Genomic DNA, 15,501 nt, shown 5'->3' with positions numbered 1-15,501 from the left:
CCCCTCATTGTGTCGTCTGCTACTGACCTACAACGTGAACCTGTGTGGGTTCGTGTGTGTGTGTGTTTGTCTGTGTGTCTCCTGGTTGCATCAGCCCCGTCTGTCTCTCATCTCTCCTGCTTAGGATCTCGGGATAGGTACCAAAATAAAACCTGACACAACCTCCATCTCAACCCCATCACAGCACTGGCTCTCTCTAACACAGACACACACAAACACACAGAATGACTATCCACGTTTCATTACCAGAAAATTAGAAAAGACGGAAAATATTACAAAATAATAAAACCATGAAGAAACAAGATTAAGAAAGTTAGGGAGAGAGGGAAGGTTCAACAGACGGAGAGAGGAGCAAACACCTACTGAGAGCGAGCGAGCGAGCTTAAACCCCCCTGTGATGGAGCTTTGAAAGCAGATCTAAACCTCAATGATGGAAAGAGTCAGTAGACGGGTGAAAGACGGATAAAAATGGAACAAACGAAACACTGAAGCCATGTGATCACTCCAGAGACTACACACCTCACTCACATCCTCTTTTCCACTCTTCTTCCTCCTCCTCCTCCTCTTACTCCTTTCCTCTCCTAAGATGTGTCAAGTGATGCAACGCGGCGACAACAGGTTGTAACACACGGGGGCTCGTTAAAGCCGCTACTAGCCCGGCGAAGACTCGCGTTTGGACAGTCCGCTCTGGGTTTGTGTGCGTGTGCAGTCACGGTGGAATCTATGAATGGTATTGTTCTGAGAGAGCTGATTAGGCGAATGGCTTAGACAGATTAAATGCTTGTTGTAAGTGAATTCTTTCCTACATGTGCGCCGCTACACACACTGTACATACTGTATGTGTGGGTGGGTGTGCAGGAAATACTGCGCCCTGCACGGATGCACGAGTGAGTAAGGGGGGGTAGGTTACCATGGCGGTGCATAATGATGCCAAAGGATTTGCTATATACAATAAACTGTAGATCATAAAAATAAATGTGTTGAAAGGATTACAGGTTTTATGCTAATACGCAGAGCTAAAACACAGTAGGACTCAATGTGCTTTAACAAATTAAAGGATTTGCACCAAACGTCTTCATAGCTGACGTTTACAGTTTCTTACAATGTTCCCACATAACTTTTACTTCAATTGTCAATCGTGCAGTTATTTGCAAGATCTAACGAACGTATTCTTCTTCTTCTTCTTCTCTAATGGTTTCACACACACACACATGCAACATGCATGTTGAATCTGAGCCAGAGTTGAACCTTCTTACACAGGAAACATGCAAGCAGAAACACGCAAATGAACACATGCACCCGTCCACCCCGAGGCCCCCTGTTGGTGTTGCTATGACTAATTGATGTGCCAGCATGTCGGTACAGGACCGTCAAGCTGGTGGATGGGGCTCTACACGCGCTTCAGCGGAAATGTTTCAACGCGACATCACATTGTCTACTCTTGTGCCAATTATATGTAATGATAGATAATATACAGATCACCTCAGAAATGTTAATAGTAAATACTGATTTAGGTAGATGTCTTTTTATGTGGAAAAACAATTCCAATACAAAACATTTTTAACTAACCATGCCTGAATTTTAGCCTGGTCGTTACCATCCTACGTTTCCGCCCGAAATTTGATTTCGGTCTGGCACGTTAGTCTGGCCCAATGTAATAGGAATCTGTCTCCGTAATGGGCGGATGCTTATTTTGAGGTTTAAAATCATTGGAGTTCCCTTAACCAATCAGCAACGTTTGGTAATGACGTATATTGTGCGCCGGAGTTCAGGCTCTTACACTTACCACTTCCGCTTCCAGTTAAATAAATCAAACTTTTCCCAAAGCCAGTTGGAAGGAGAGCTACGACGTCCTCGCCGTTTATAAAATTGACAAGACAAGCCTCTTGTTCTGGTTTTAATTCCGTGATGCTCTCGAGAGTTGAGACAACTTCGCGGATGGCTTCTAGCGTCTCTTCCTCCGTCGCCATTGTTGCTGTGCTGTTGAACTACAAGCTTCGCTGGACTACAAGCAACTCGGCAGGCGAGTTCCGCGTCATCACTCAACTGTTCGCTGATTGGCGCGGTTACACGCGAACCGCGGAAGTGCAATCTGGCCAGACTCCGTGCCAGACGTAGGATGGTAACGACCAGGCTACCCGAATTTAAATTGGGATCATAGATTGCTGGAGATGTGACGGGAACGGTGCCTCTATACTACATATACTATGGACATGTCCAGTACTTAAGGACTGGTGGAACAACATCCATCAGATTATTTTTGAAGTCCTGCATAAAAAGTTCCAAATCTCCGCAAAATTGTCTATTTTGGGAATCGACCACTGAACTTGAGGACAGTGATCTTTCGTATTATCAGAAAAGATGGATTATTTTGGCATTATCATACAACAGCTGAACGGATACTATTAAGACACTGGAGGAGAAAATACCCACCTCCTTATGAAGAATGGACTACAACAATGGCACGGCTAGCTGCTTATGAGAGGGTGACATACTCCCTACTGGACAAACTGGATCAATATATACGTTTACTTGGAGCCCTTTTACTGACTGGCTGTCTGTAAGTTAACGGTCACCTTGATAATGCAGTGCTGTCTATGATTTATAGCGCGGCTTATCAATTAAAAAGTATCAGTGTGGTGGTTTATGTGCTGTTTTTCCTTTGTGCGACATTTGTTTTTATACTCGTTTACAAAAATTTAGGGGAGTAACATTTCTAGCCTTGATGGGTCCTTGATTGAGTGAATCAATCTCTCCCTGTCTGTATTATTTGTCTGTTAAACTTCAATAAAATGTTCAACATAAAAAAAATATTGGGATCATAGAAAGAATCTTCACAGAAATACCCGTTTCCTCCGCTGTGGCCATTTGCTACGTGGATCCATTTCGTCTTTTCTTGAGTCATGACTCCTTCAGTTGTAACTTAAACTATGATTTCATTTCTCTTCCCTTCTATTTAATCATCATTTTAAAAGTAAAAGCACATATTTCTTATGATTCATTTTGTACTCGCTGTCCAAGGTCTGCTTGCATTCTATAGCAAACAGATGTGAAGTGAAACCATCTGAAGTCGCGTGTATTAATATGTACAAATGTACAGTATACACATACAAATATATTTGGGCTAATACATCAGTGTCCATATGTGCATGTCTGTTTATATGTGTGTGTGTGTGTGTGTATAACCAGGGGGTTTAGCTGCTTACCGACCCCCCTCCCAGCTTTAGACAGGAACAGGAATTAGACAGACTGTGGGAATTCTTACTGGGATTCAAATCACCAGCTCTAATCGGAAACAAAAAAAAGGAAGGGGTAAATCCACCAACTTGTGCGCTGACACATTGTGTGAGCATAGGGTGTGTATGTGTGTGTGTAAGAGAGAAAGAATTAGCATTACGTAATAATAATAATAATAATAATCCCGTTCCCTCAACTCCTTTCATGACATTACAGACAGCAGGCTTAGGGCTTTGGAGTGTTGTGTGTGCTTGTGTGTTAAGGTAGACAGCAAGGAAGAAACTCTCATGAAAAACTGAAAATCGCTGCACTAATATGAGCCTCACATCCCACCACAGTGCTTGGTCCCTAGTCTGCCTCCTGCACGACACTAAATGGGTCTACTTGGTTACTGTGAGAATAATACAGAAGTTTATTTAAAACGCAGAACGCCAGGTTGTACGGCGATGACTAGACAAGTTAAAAGTCCAAATGAGACGGGCTTAATTCTTATCAGTGGAACCTCTAACTGGGATTTCCTCAGTGCACATAGCCATCCATCTAAAGCTAGGTTTCTGATGGTTTTAATTATGAAACTGTGTCCGATCTGAACTTCACACTTCTCTGATCTCAGGTTCACGCGTGTGAAAGCAAAGGTAAGTCCAGATATTTGCCTGGAGCTTCATTCTTCAGCCCAAAACGTTCCCCTCTCCCACACCCATTCCCCCGCGAGCTCTTCACCAAATCAGGGTGTGACTGAGCAGCAAGCTTTGCCCACGGCACAGAGTAATTTCCACTGAGTCGGATGATTGCTGTTGGCTCTCTCTCTCGCTGACAAATTGACAAAAAGATTTACATTATTGCTCAATGCGTAAAAGACTCCAAACCACAGACAAAACCTCGGGCTTTCTTCAACGAGTAAAGTCTAGGACGCCTGATCGAAACAACCTCCAACAAAAACATTAAAGAAAGATATTTCATAACAACACAGGGCTAAGAACAGAAAGAACTTTAACAATAAATTAAAAGTAATGTACAGCTTAAAAAAAAATGTTGGTTCTAAATGATCTGGGCTGGAGAACACAGACAAATTTAGAACAAAACAGTAAAGGGTAGAAAAACATTGCCTGTTTGGTTTGTGACACAATGTTTGTTAACTGCTCTGTACATCAGAGAAACGTCACGGCAGAAAGATTTCAATGCTCCCGGTGCTGTGACAAACCTTAAGACGAAGAGGACTTTGACACACACGCACACACAGAAATGTATTTACTCTACTAAACTGGGCCCAGGTTGGTTGTGCATAACATACCTGTGGGAAATGTGTAAAGTGGATTTCAGATTAGCCTCTGTCTCCCTTTCTCTCTGTCCTCAGTTCAAGTCCAGAGCTGTCTTTTTGCCAGATCTCCTCATGACTGGAATAACACTGCACCTGCGAGTGTAGACGAAACAAAAACAGGATGAGACGAGCAGGCTACATGTTAAGTTACGCTCATTATAATCTCAACATTTTTGATATTATCTGTACTAAACAATGAAAGGAAAAAAACATTTAGTCTATTTTTGATCCAGCAGTTTTTAAGTCGTGGTCCGGTGCAGATTTCAGCTGCGAGTTCTTCTTCTACAAATACCTAATAAATGCCTAAAATATTAGTTTCCCATTCCTTTATAATGAGATAGCACCAAACCAAAGACTCCACAAGCATCTGGACTGCATTTTAAACATTTTATACCTTACAGCACAAAGGTTTGTTGCGTTGCTCGTAAAACAAGAGAAGCAAATGAGGATGGTCACGTTAGACCGGTACAAACAAGAGGGGGAAAGCTTTTTAAATTTCACAACAGCAGATGGTGGAATGACTCAACAGCCAATAAAAAAAATCTCTTCAATGATTGTCAGTTATTATCCTCTCAACAACTCTGGGATGCACACAGCAGTGATCCCTTATTTCATCAGCAGCTTCAGAAACAATAAACAAAAACAAGGAGTTTAGAGGAAGTGTGATCAGTTTATACTGCTGCTAAATGGGGGAAGATAAAATGTTGATGCCTTTATTAATAGTAAGATCTAAGAATCACCTTCAAGTTAATAACTAATATTAGTGCTGGGCGGTATACCGGTGTTTTTTTTTTTTTTTAATGATATGAATTTTTCATATACCCCAATACCGGTGAGTAGCGCACAAAACGTTGGGAACGCAGAGCTGCGGAACGTCGCGCCGCCGGACATTGTTTGAGAGGGGGCTGTTTTGCAGTTACACCAAACAAGCAGCATATGAGAGCACAGCCTGTGTCGAGAGGTGAACAAAATGGATCAACACGGTTCTAAAACTGAAGTTACAGAACGAGTAAATGAAACAGAAGAACTTGTACCGAAAAGAGGAGCCGTGTCTGTTGTTTGGAAGTTCTTCGGCTTTAAAAAATCCGACGTAGATCAAAAAACAATATTCTGCAAACGTTGTCGGGCTAAAGTTGTAGCCGCAGGCGGCAGCACGAGCAATTTACTTCACCACCTCAGCCGCAAGCATGTCCTGGAATATCAGGAATGTACGAAACTACGATCTGCGTCATCCACGTCTGCAGGTAAGGGTAGCACTGCGGGAGAAAGCACGAGTCAGATGTCACTCAAAGACGCGTTTGCTAGGGGGACCACTGCATTTTGATTCCTTCACTTCATTAATACTAGTGTGGACATTAATGTTTTTCTATAATATTCACTCCTCATGACAGTAAAATATGTCATTCCAAGCCAATTTACTGCAGTAATTATTCTCTAAATTATTAGGAAATAAGGTTAACACCCAGTCGTGCTTGAAAAAAAAAAAAAAATACCGTCAAATACTGTGAAACCGATATAATTTTGAAAAATACCGTGATATAAATTTTTGGTCATACCGCCCAGCACTAACTAATATTCAACAGCTACTCGTCTATATTTATATCCCAGACATGGTGCAGCACAGAGAGGACATCATTCCCAACTAAATGTCTGGACGTTTTATACAAGACAACCGCCTCCTGTTTACACCAAAACATATCCTTTTCTCTTCTTCTTCTTCCAGATACACGAGTTCAAGGACACTACACACACTCTGGACAAACAAGCTTTCGCACGCACACCCACAAGCAAGCACAAACACAATATTTTGCTTTCACGGTGTCGCACAGCGTATCCACACATGCACTTGAATCTGAGGGAGTTGTTCTGACAGCAGAGCGCTGTCAGCTACTGGCCTGTGTTTCGTTTCAACGAGCAGGTTGTGAGAAGCTTTCACCAGTGAGCACGACCCGGCCCTCGACTACGCACGCCAGCATTTACAAGACCGGTGAGAAAACAACCATTGTCTGCAACATGACAATCAGGAAGCTCCACTATCAGGTACATAAATGACCCTGTGACCTTTTCATTGAGCATAATCAAACTGGATTTTTTTTTTTTCCCTCTTCCTCATCATGTTGGTTAACCCTCTGAACGACTTCCTCCTCCTCTCTCTTTCGATGGTGCCGAGTGGCAGATTGGACGCTCAGAGGAACCACATTCAATAATAAAAGAGGGTGAGAGGATGGAGGGATGGGAGAAGAGGGATAAAAATGTATTGTGCCCCTTCTGAGTGTCCCTGAATGATTTATAACACAAACTGACGCTTGCATGAGCCTCTGGGAAAGTTGTGGCTGCACTTCTCCTCCTCCTCCTCCTCCTCGCTCGCTCCACCCTGCTTGGCATTTATGACCAACCAACAATGGACGGATATAGATAGACGGTCTAAAGAGTGTGAAAAGGGGGAAATATCCAGGGTGTGTTTGTGTGTCACACGTTCAAGTTCGTCTTCATGGGGAGGACAATTTCAGCCTACTTGTTTGTTCTTAGACTTTCAGTTTGGCATCAAAACAGTCAGGGAACATGAAATTGTGGCACAGATATTTACAGTATGCACAGTTTTTGTTTTGTGCATTCATTTTGAATGCTAAAAAAATGGTAGAGTGCCATTGTTTTCACAGTTATAAATAATAAATAATAACTTGCCGATTATTCAACGAAAAAACGATCGTTCTGGCCCAATCTCAATGACATGCATGATAATCCTGCTGTTGTTGATACTAAGTAGGGCTGAACGATTAATTGCATTTGCGATAATATCGCGATATGATAAAACGCGATTTTCTAACCGCAACTTGCGCGATTACAAGGTGGTCACATAACGCGACCGACGCAGACGATGTCTTCTGACCTGGACGATGTCGTCTCTGAGCGGCGCACGCACCCGCGACGGTCGGCTTGTTTACCTATAATCTGCTACTGCTAGTTTTTTTCAACACGGCCGAATATTTGTCCGACTCTGAGGTTGTGGACGAACCATAGCAGCAGCAAATTACTGGTAAACAAACCGACCGTCGCGGGTGCGTGCGCCGCTCAGAGACGACATCGTCCAGGTCAGAAGATATGAGTTAACACGTAACTCCGGACTCAGCGGAATAGCACGAGCGTATCATAACAAAGTATTGGCGGAATGAACGAGTTTCGCTGCAGTTATTTAGAGGCTGCGTTTCGATGCCCTGGCCACTCCCGCTGTATGGATATACGCTGATCTAATTATCTCCTGAACAAGTGCAAATGAAACAAAAGTGATATTGGTGAGTAAACGATGATATTTTATGCTAGAAATAAGGTCCAGGTTGTAAAAAACAGTAGTTTCCCTTTAAATGTAGAGTGGCAAAGCCACAGATGTTTCTGTAATGAGCAGTTAAATAAAAATGTCATTTATTTCAAGTCATACATCTTTTAATTTAAGAAAGAAAGAACATTTTACACTAAATGTATCCAATATTGTGTTGTTCATATTTAAATCATTCATTATGTTTTGTTGGGAAAAAAGAGGATAAAATAAAAAATAAAAAAAAAAAAATCGCATATTAAATCGCAATATTGGGGGGAAAAAAATCGCAATTAGATAATTTTTCCAAATCGTTCAGCCCTAATACTAAGGTTTGAGGACAGTTTAAAATGTCAAAATAGGATGTATTTTATTGTAGAAACCCTAATAGTGCACCAATTATTAGTGAGTATTAGTAAGATGTCACTACTGGGACATAGAGGCTCTTCTCGGCCTTCAAAACTCTGCACCGATCAAACGTTAAAATCAAGGACGATGTTTTCAGCACACACCTGGAAATGCACGTATCATGCTCTTTGCATAAAGCCAGAGTTCTTTTCTTTATATCTTCTTTCTGTTTCAAGGAACTGACTCGTGTTGCTTGTGATTATTTTGGTTGTCTGTCTACTCTTGCGTTAGCCCTGCACTAGGCGACCTGTCCAGGGTGTACCTCACCTCTCGCCCCAATGACAGCTGGTATAGGCTGTGGTATATTTTGCCTCTTCAGTAAGTTTTATTAATACTATGTTCTTGCATGTCTGATATGAGTAAGGCCACAATGGCCACGTAAATAGATAGAGCTTAAATAGGGTCACTAGTGGCCTTGTGGTTAAGAGCCAGACCATGTACAGCTTCTGCAATGTCTACTAAGAGTTGTTAGAACCATGAATAACATGTGCACATGTGAGTTTTTCACAGAAAACCAACGGATTTTAAAGCCCTTAATCGGTCAGTGCTCAACAGCAGTAGAAATGCTCTAACGTCTTCCAAAGCTTTAAGGGTTAAGGACAAGAAAATGTCCTGAGTTTAGCGTGACAACATCTCTAACACGCTGCACCACAGGTTTTCTGACAAGGTCTGTGGGTGCATCAGGCTAATAATAATAATAATAAAAATCCTGATATCCACCTCTTACTCGCCGTTCCTCCTCCTGTTACAGAACATGACACACTCTGGTATGAATCATAAATCCTGAGTCACGAGTCGTCAATTTCTGAGACACAACTTGGCAAAACAAACCGTTTAAACAGGGCATAACAATCCAGCAGAACGGCTTTCGGAGAGAGAGGCTGATCAGTCAGTCTATCGAGCCGAATGTGACGAAGGGTGTCAAATATGGACATCGGCCAATCTCCGGCCCCTTTCGGTTTTAGATTTTACACCTCCAAGGGTTATAAAAATGACGTTAAACTAGCTGCAGCACAATTATCTCTTCCTGGATGGGAATCTGGAGAATTATGTGCCATGAAAGTATTGCTGAATAAGACATTATGTAAGAAATTCTTTAATAAACAAAAAAAATCTAAGAAAATAGTAGTAGTAACTGTGATCTGAATGAACGTGTACACTTAAAGCGCAACCGATTACAATTCTTCACCTGTCTCAGCGTCATTGATGGAGTTTAGGCGGCTCATTGCTCAGACGTTCAGTATTTCCAAATGTAAATCTGAATGACTCCCCAGTGTGGGTGATGATGACTGGAGTGGGCTTCTGATGAGTCACGCTGGAGGTAGGTGTGCTTTAAACCCTGTCCCGTAGTGACATAGCTGCTTTAAATAAAGCCGAGGCAACCGGCTATCAGGCCATTTCAACAATACGCAAAAAATTCTCCCTGGATGAAAATAAACTAATCCAGTGAGATAGAAAGAAACTAAACATTATGTTCTGATTATCCTGCCAGGGTGGCATAGCGTGGATTTTTATAGCAGTGACTCATTTTCACAGAGTGAAGAACACACACACACACACGTACTCTCTATGCTGTAAAGCAGGATTTGGGGACTTTAGGGCAGCTCTCATTTAAAGAGCTTAGTGACACTACTGAGATGTGCATGCATACGAACTCACACACACACACACACACACCAAGAACGGTTACCTTCTCAGATTAGTTTTAATGCCAACATAAATGTGGGCGCTGGTGGATTGACGGACAAATAAGTGGCCTATCTGCCGACAGAAAACCCAGGGCCACTTCTTAATGTGTAGTTTATTTTTTGAAGTGATTTCCCCTTGTTGCCTTAAAAAGGACAAACAGCTCAAAACCTCACAGTGATTACTTGTCTTCTCGATCGTTAAATGTAATCAGTGTCTTTATCTTGGTTTTGTCGTACCAAGCACTTAATGGGAAAAATGTGTAGAAGACTTTCGAATGGTGATTTAACGCTTCATGAAAAACTACTCTGGAACTGTCTTAGATGTGCAAATTCATTTCCATTTACCCACATTTATTTATTTATTTATTTATTTATTTATTGAGAAATGCGCTCACTCACTTTGCTAAGTGGTCCATTCTTATGTGTGTACGTTAAATATGAAAAGCCAGGCATTTAGCTCTGCTTGGTACCAAGACTTTTGTCAGACTTGAAGAAAACTGTGAATTATGCAAAGTGAAGTCTGATATGAAGATACAAAAAGTTGGGTTTTTACAGGATTTGGAGCCTATTTCTTCTTGCTTCACGTTTACGCTAAAGTCCAGGATCTAGCTTCACATTTCTTGCACCGACATAACTGAAGCATCAATCGTCTCGTCAAACTGTGCAAGATAAATGTTGAACTACTTCTTCTAGTTTTGAAGTTTTTTCCCCAACTTTATTTGTTAACACTGAATACATTTAAAAGACGATTGAAGAACGAGGAAACTCTGAAACCACCCTCCCTACTCCAGACGTGTCTATTAAAGTAGATTAGCTCTCAGTAGTGCCAAGCCACATCTTTCACATACGTGATTGACTGATTGATTGATTGAGTGTGGCTCCATTTGTTGCCCCTAAAGCTTTAGGTCAACTTCAATCTTAATCTCCATATTGATGTAGTAGAAGAGACACTGGCGAAGGCGCAGACTTACGGGGTGTTATGTAATATGGGTAGAGCGCAACCGTGGCAGATGAAAGCCTTCACACGTGAGAGAGATTTTCACACTACGCTTTCCCCTCACATGCACAGGGTTTGTGTGCGAGATGGCAGTTTTCCATATTAAACTAGCCAACCAGCAGACAAGGGTTGTGAGGTGTAAATATATATATATATATATAATCTTTCTCCATGATGAAGACCCCTCCTACCCCCCTACATCCCCTCTTCAGTCTCCTGCCATCGGGGAAAAGGTACCGGAGCCTCCGGGCCCGCTCCACCAGACTGCTGAACAGCTTCGTCCATCAGGCTGTCAGGGTGCTGAAGTGTTCCGGGAGGGCGTTCCACAGGCAGGGGGCTGAATGGGAGAAAGCTCTGAACCCCATGGTGGTATGGTGAGTTGTTGTGATGAGGATGACCTAAGAGTGCGGGCAGGAATGTTTATTTGGAGCAGGTTAGTGAGGTAGTGAGGGGCGAGGTTGTTTAATGCCTTGAAGGTGAGAAGTAGGACTTTGTAGATGATACGGAATTTGACAGGAAGCCAGTGGAGTTGCTGCAGGACCGGTGTTATGTGACTTATGGAGGGGGTTCTAGTGATGATTCGTGCGGCGTAGTTTTGAACCAGCTGTAGCTTATGGATGGATTTGTCAGGTAAACCAAATAAAAGGGAGTTGCAATAGTCCAGACGGGACGTGACCAGGCTATGGACAAGAGTGGCAGTATTTTCAGGTGAGAGGGATGGACGGAGACGAGAGATATTGCGTAGGTGAAAATAGGCTGAACGGGTGATGTTGTTAATATGAGAATGGAAAGAAAGAGTGGTGTCAAGGATGACACCCAGACTCTTAACCTGGGGAGAGGGGGAGACTGGGGAATTGTCAATTTGAATAGAGAAGTTGTCTTCTCAGCAAACGTCTAGTTATCTTGAACATAACTGTGGTGTGGTGGGGACCTTTTTAACACTATAATACTTTTATCTTTCGTACAGGCCAAAATAAAAAACCACAACTGGTCTAATGTCACTAATGCATCAAAAAGTAAATATGAGCTGGTGTTATTTACTTATTCCATGATAGTCAACCTTTGATTTTAGACCTCTTTGACATAGACAAGAAAATAACTGCAGGATGTATTCATAATAAATATTAATAACAGTTAGTTGAAGCCGTTCTGTATGTAACGTCGTGTGGAAAGTGGAAAAACAAGTTCATGTTCCATTTGTCGATTTTAACTGAATTATGCTTCTTCTTCTTCCACGTTGAACGAATAGAAAGTCTAACACATTACGGTGCATTTTGCAATTATTATGTTCTTGCCAAGATAAAGACTGTTTGCTCCATCTCATCGCCCCGAGGATCTCCAACGGTGAGAAAAACAGAGAAAGATCCATTCCGTTAAGATCAAAATCTCAGATAATCTCACATAAATCTCTGAAACTCTTCTTTCCAAGACCTAAAAGGTTGAGAGGAGTTAATTTCAGGCAGCTTAAAGAAACGATCCATCCAAGAAGCTACAAAAGTCTTCTTTCTTTTTTTTTTTTGTGTGTGTGTTGTCGCTAAACCAAGACAGAGATCTCTTCATCTGTTTTGGGCAACGGTGGCATCATAAAGAGCGCTCAGTCTTTGCGTTACCAGTTGAAAGTATGCTTTCTGCACTGGACACATCTGTACTTGTGTCTGGAAAGTTAATAAAAGACACACACACACACAGAGCACTGGTCACCCTCATTCTGTCGTACAAAGACCATCCCTCATTCAGTGAAAGCTTTTTTAGAGAAATCCCATGAATCCAGAGGGGTTGGGGTGTGTGTGTGTGTGTGTGTGTGTGTGTGTCCCTCTGGAGCAAAGCCTGGAGTTTTCTCTATTAAAGCCATTCATCCTCACTGGCAAGTATCAGTGCTAGCGCCTTTTCAGCTGTATTTTTTATTTATTTTATTTTTTATTTTTTTTCCCCAAACCCGGTCAATAGTGTGTGTGGTCTACTTGTCTTTCTATTTTCCAAATTCACAGTCTTTCTAACACACACACACACATTATATGAGCACCGTCACCAGGCTGTTAAATTATTCAACAGTCCCTCACAGACAATTTTGCACATCAGACAAAGTAAGAGATGAACAGTGGAGGGTTGTTTCTAGGTACCACTGGGCAGGGAGGGGGGTTGAGTTATGAAGATCAACAGGTTACTCACACACACACACACACATAAAGCAGTGAATGCTACTAACCATCCACCATTTTGTAGCAGAAACAAGTCAGACATTTAATTCACGTAGAAACTGTAAATCCAGACGTTTGCTGACTACTTCATCTCTCGGTGTTACCACAGAACAGGAAGAAAGCTTCTGCGACTTTTATTTGCATGTAGTGCAAATAATCCTGTCCCTTTTTTTTTTTTTTTTTTTTGCAACTGCTAGTTTCACGCTTAAAAGCAATGAGGATGTACGTTTATCTTTACTGTACACATTCAAAATAGTTGATGAATGTTTAACTTTCAGATTTCCGTTTTGACGAGAGGCTGTAAAGAGAATTACGAGAACAGAAATAGACGGCTGGGAAGAACCCGATCAACAAAACTGGACAAAGCAATATAATCAGGGCAGTAAATTTACTGACCTTTGATATCAAAGCACACTTTTTCTTCCGGTTTCACATGGATGAAACTGCTGAGTTTTACGTGTCCTCATTCACAGAAAGAGACAGATTAAAAGGATGAGGATAGTGTGTTCGTGTTTTTAGGATTTGCAAAGTAAAAAACAAATTTATTAAAACTTTTTAAATCACATACAAACCCAAAAACAACTCAGCAGCATCTTTCTTGCTTTACTTCACAAGCACTTACTGCTGCATGCCGACAGCGTCCTGGTTCTCTTGGATCAGCTTTATGTTTATATAATTTCTTTTCTCCTGTACAATCATTCTGATCAAACTCTTTTTTTTTTTATTACCCTTGCACGGTTTGAGTTCATTATTTTAAAAGCACGACTCCGCCAGCGCCACCTCCTCTAAGCTGACTCACCGAACAAACACCAACACGGACGTGATGTTGGATTTTATGCAAATTATGTCCAAAAACCCTTCAATTAATCTGAAGTGATTTTCAGAGACTAAGCATGTGCACCTCGGTAACAACACCTTAGTCACTATACCCGGGGGAATTTCATGTTTAAAAATAAATAAATAAATAAATAAAAATACTCAAAGCACCCCAGGGCTCACACTAACCTAGATCTCCTCTTTCTGACTTGGACAAAAAAAAATAAAAAAAGATATTCTACATTAGGTTGTCTGCTGGCTGTGTGTCAGTGTGTACAGTGTGAATACGTGAAGGGGACACTTTCCTGAATGAGTGCATATGCACAGTGTTGGAGGACAAAGGTCTACAGGATGTGAGCTATGTGCTAATGATGCATGTTTAAAATAAACAGAGAGAAAGGTGAAAAAGTCATGAAGAGAGGATGAAAGAGAGAAAGAAAACACAGACAAATAAAAAGGAGATAGAGATTGTAGAAAGGTTTGTCTTGTACGTAAGTTTTTCAGTCATTTGTCCAACACACCACCAAACTAAACTAATTTTTATTGTTTTAATCACCCACCGTCACCTTCATATGGTCATTGTTGACACATCACAGCAGGAAAAGCACTGCCGTAATTAATAACATTAACTGTAAAGAGGCAGGTAACTCAAAAACACACACAAAAGACACAATAGCTTCAATAAAGTGGGAGTGGATTTCACAGCTCAAAGGAGTATATGTACAAAGTTACTCCAAGTACTTTACTTTGAGCCCTTTGTTTACCTGGTATTTTCCATTTGGATTACGTGTATGAAATGAATTATGGATCCTAAAGTCAGCTCTTACTGCAATTAGAAGCCATCAACACCAACTACTATCTCAAAACAACACAAAATAAGACACGTGCAAATTATTGTTGTCATCAAGAAGTCAGAGATCAAATGTATGTGCAGAAACACGTCCCAGACAGACGTTTTATCCTACCTTCATATTTGCTCTGTTCTGTTAAGTTAATGGTTAAGGTTTTGGTGACTGGAGACCAGTCAATCAGAGGGTTAACGAGATGTAATCTGCAAAGCAAATACCCTACACACGAGACAATTTTGATCATTAATAAAGCTGAACCGGGATCACCAGGTATCCGTCATAATCGGTCTGCATCAGCTCACCAGCTTGCTGTTTAGTTCTGGACTAATCATACATCACATCTAGCCTGGTCGTTACCATCCTACGTTTCCGCCCGGTCTGGCACGTTAGTCTGGCCCAATGTAATAGGAATCTGTCTCCGTAATGGGCGGATGCTTATTTTGAGGTTTAAAATCATTGGAGTTCCCTTAACCAATCAGCAACGTTTGGTAATGACGTATATTGTGCGCCGGAGTTCAGGCTCTTACGCTTACCACTTCCGCTTCCAGTTAAATAAATCAAACTTTTCCCAAAGCCAGTTTGAAGGAGAGCTACGACGTCCTCGCCATTTATAAAACTGACAAGACAAGCCTCTTGTTCTGGTTTTAATTCCGTGATGCTCTCGAGAGTTGAGACAAC

At 41.5% G+C, this 15,501-nt stretch overlaps 1 protein-coding gene across 4 annotated transcripts in view; it reads right to left on the bottom strand.

Annotated features, from left to right (window-relative positions):
• Window positions 1–15,501, bottom strand: part of taok3a (TAO kinase 3a) — a gene marked incomplete at its 3' end in the record, with an annotated part of 65,022 nt that overhangs the window by 31,769 nt on the left and 17,752 nt on the right. For all 4 annotated transcript variants that reach the window (XM_084551227.1, XM_084551229.1, XM_084551228.1 and 1 more), the window contains exon 2: window positions 4,529–4,648. The remainder of the gene's footprint in view (window positions 1–4,528; window positions 4,649–15,501) is intronic.

Source organism: Chelon labrosus (assembly GCF_963514085.1).
Source record: "Chelon labrosus genome assembly, chromosome: 9".
Lineage (NCBI taxonomy): Eukaryota > Metazoa > Chordata > Actinopteri > Mugiliformes > Mugilidae > Chelon > Chelon labrosus.
The sequence above is the reverse complement of the archived record's forward strand: the minus strand, read 5'-3'. Positions and strand labels throughout refer to the sequence as shown.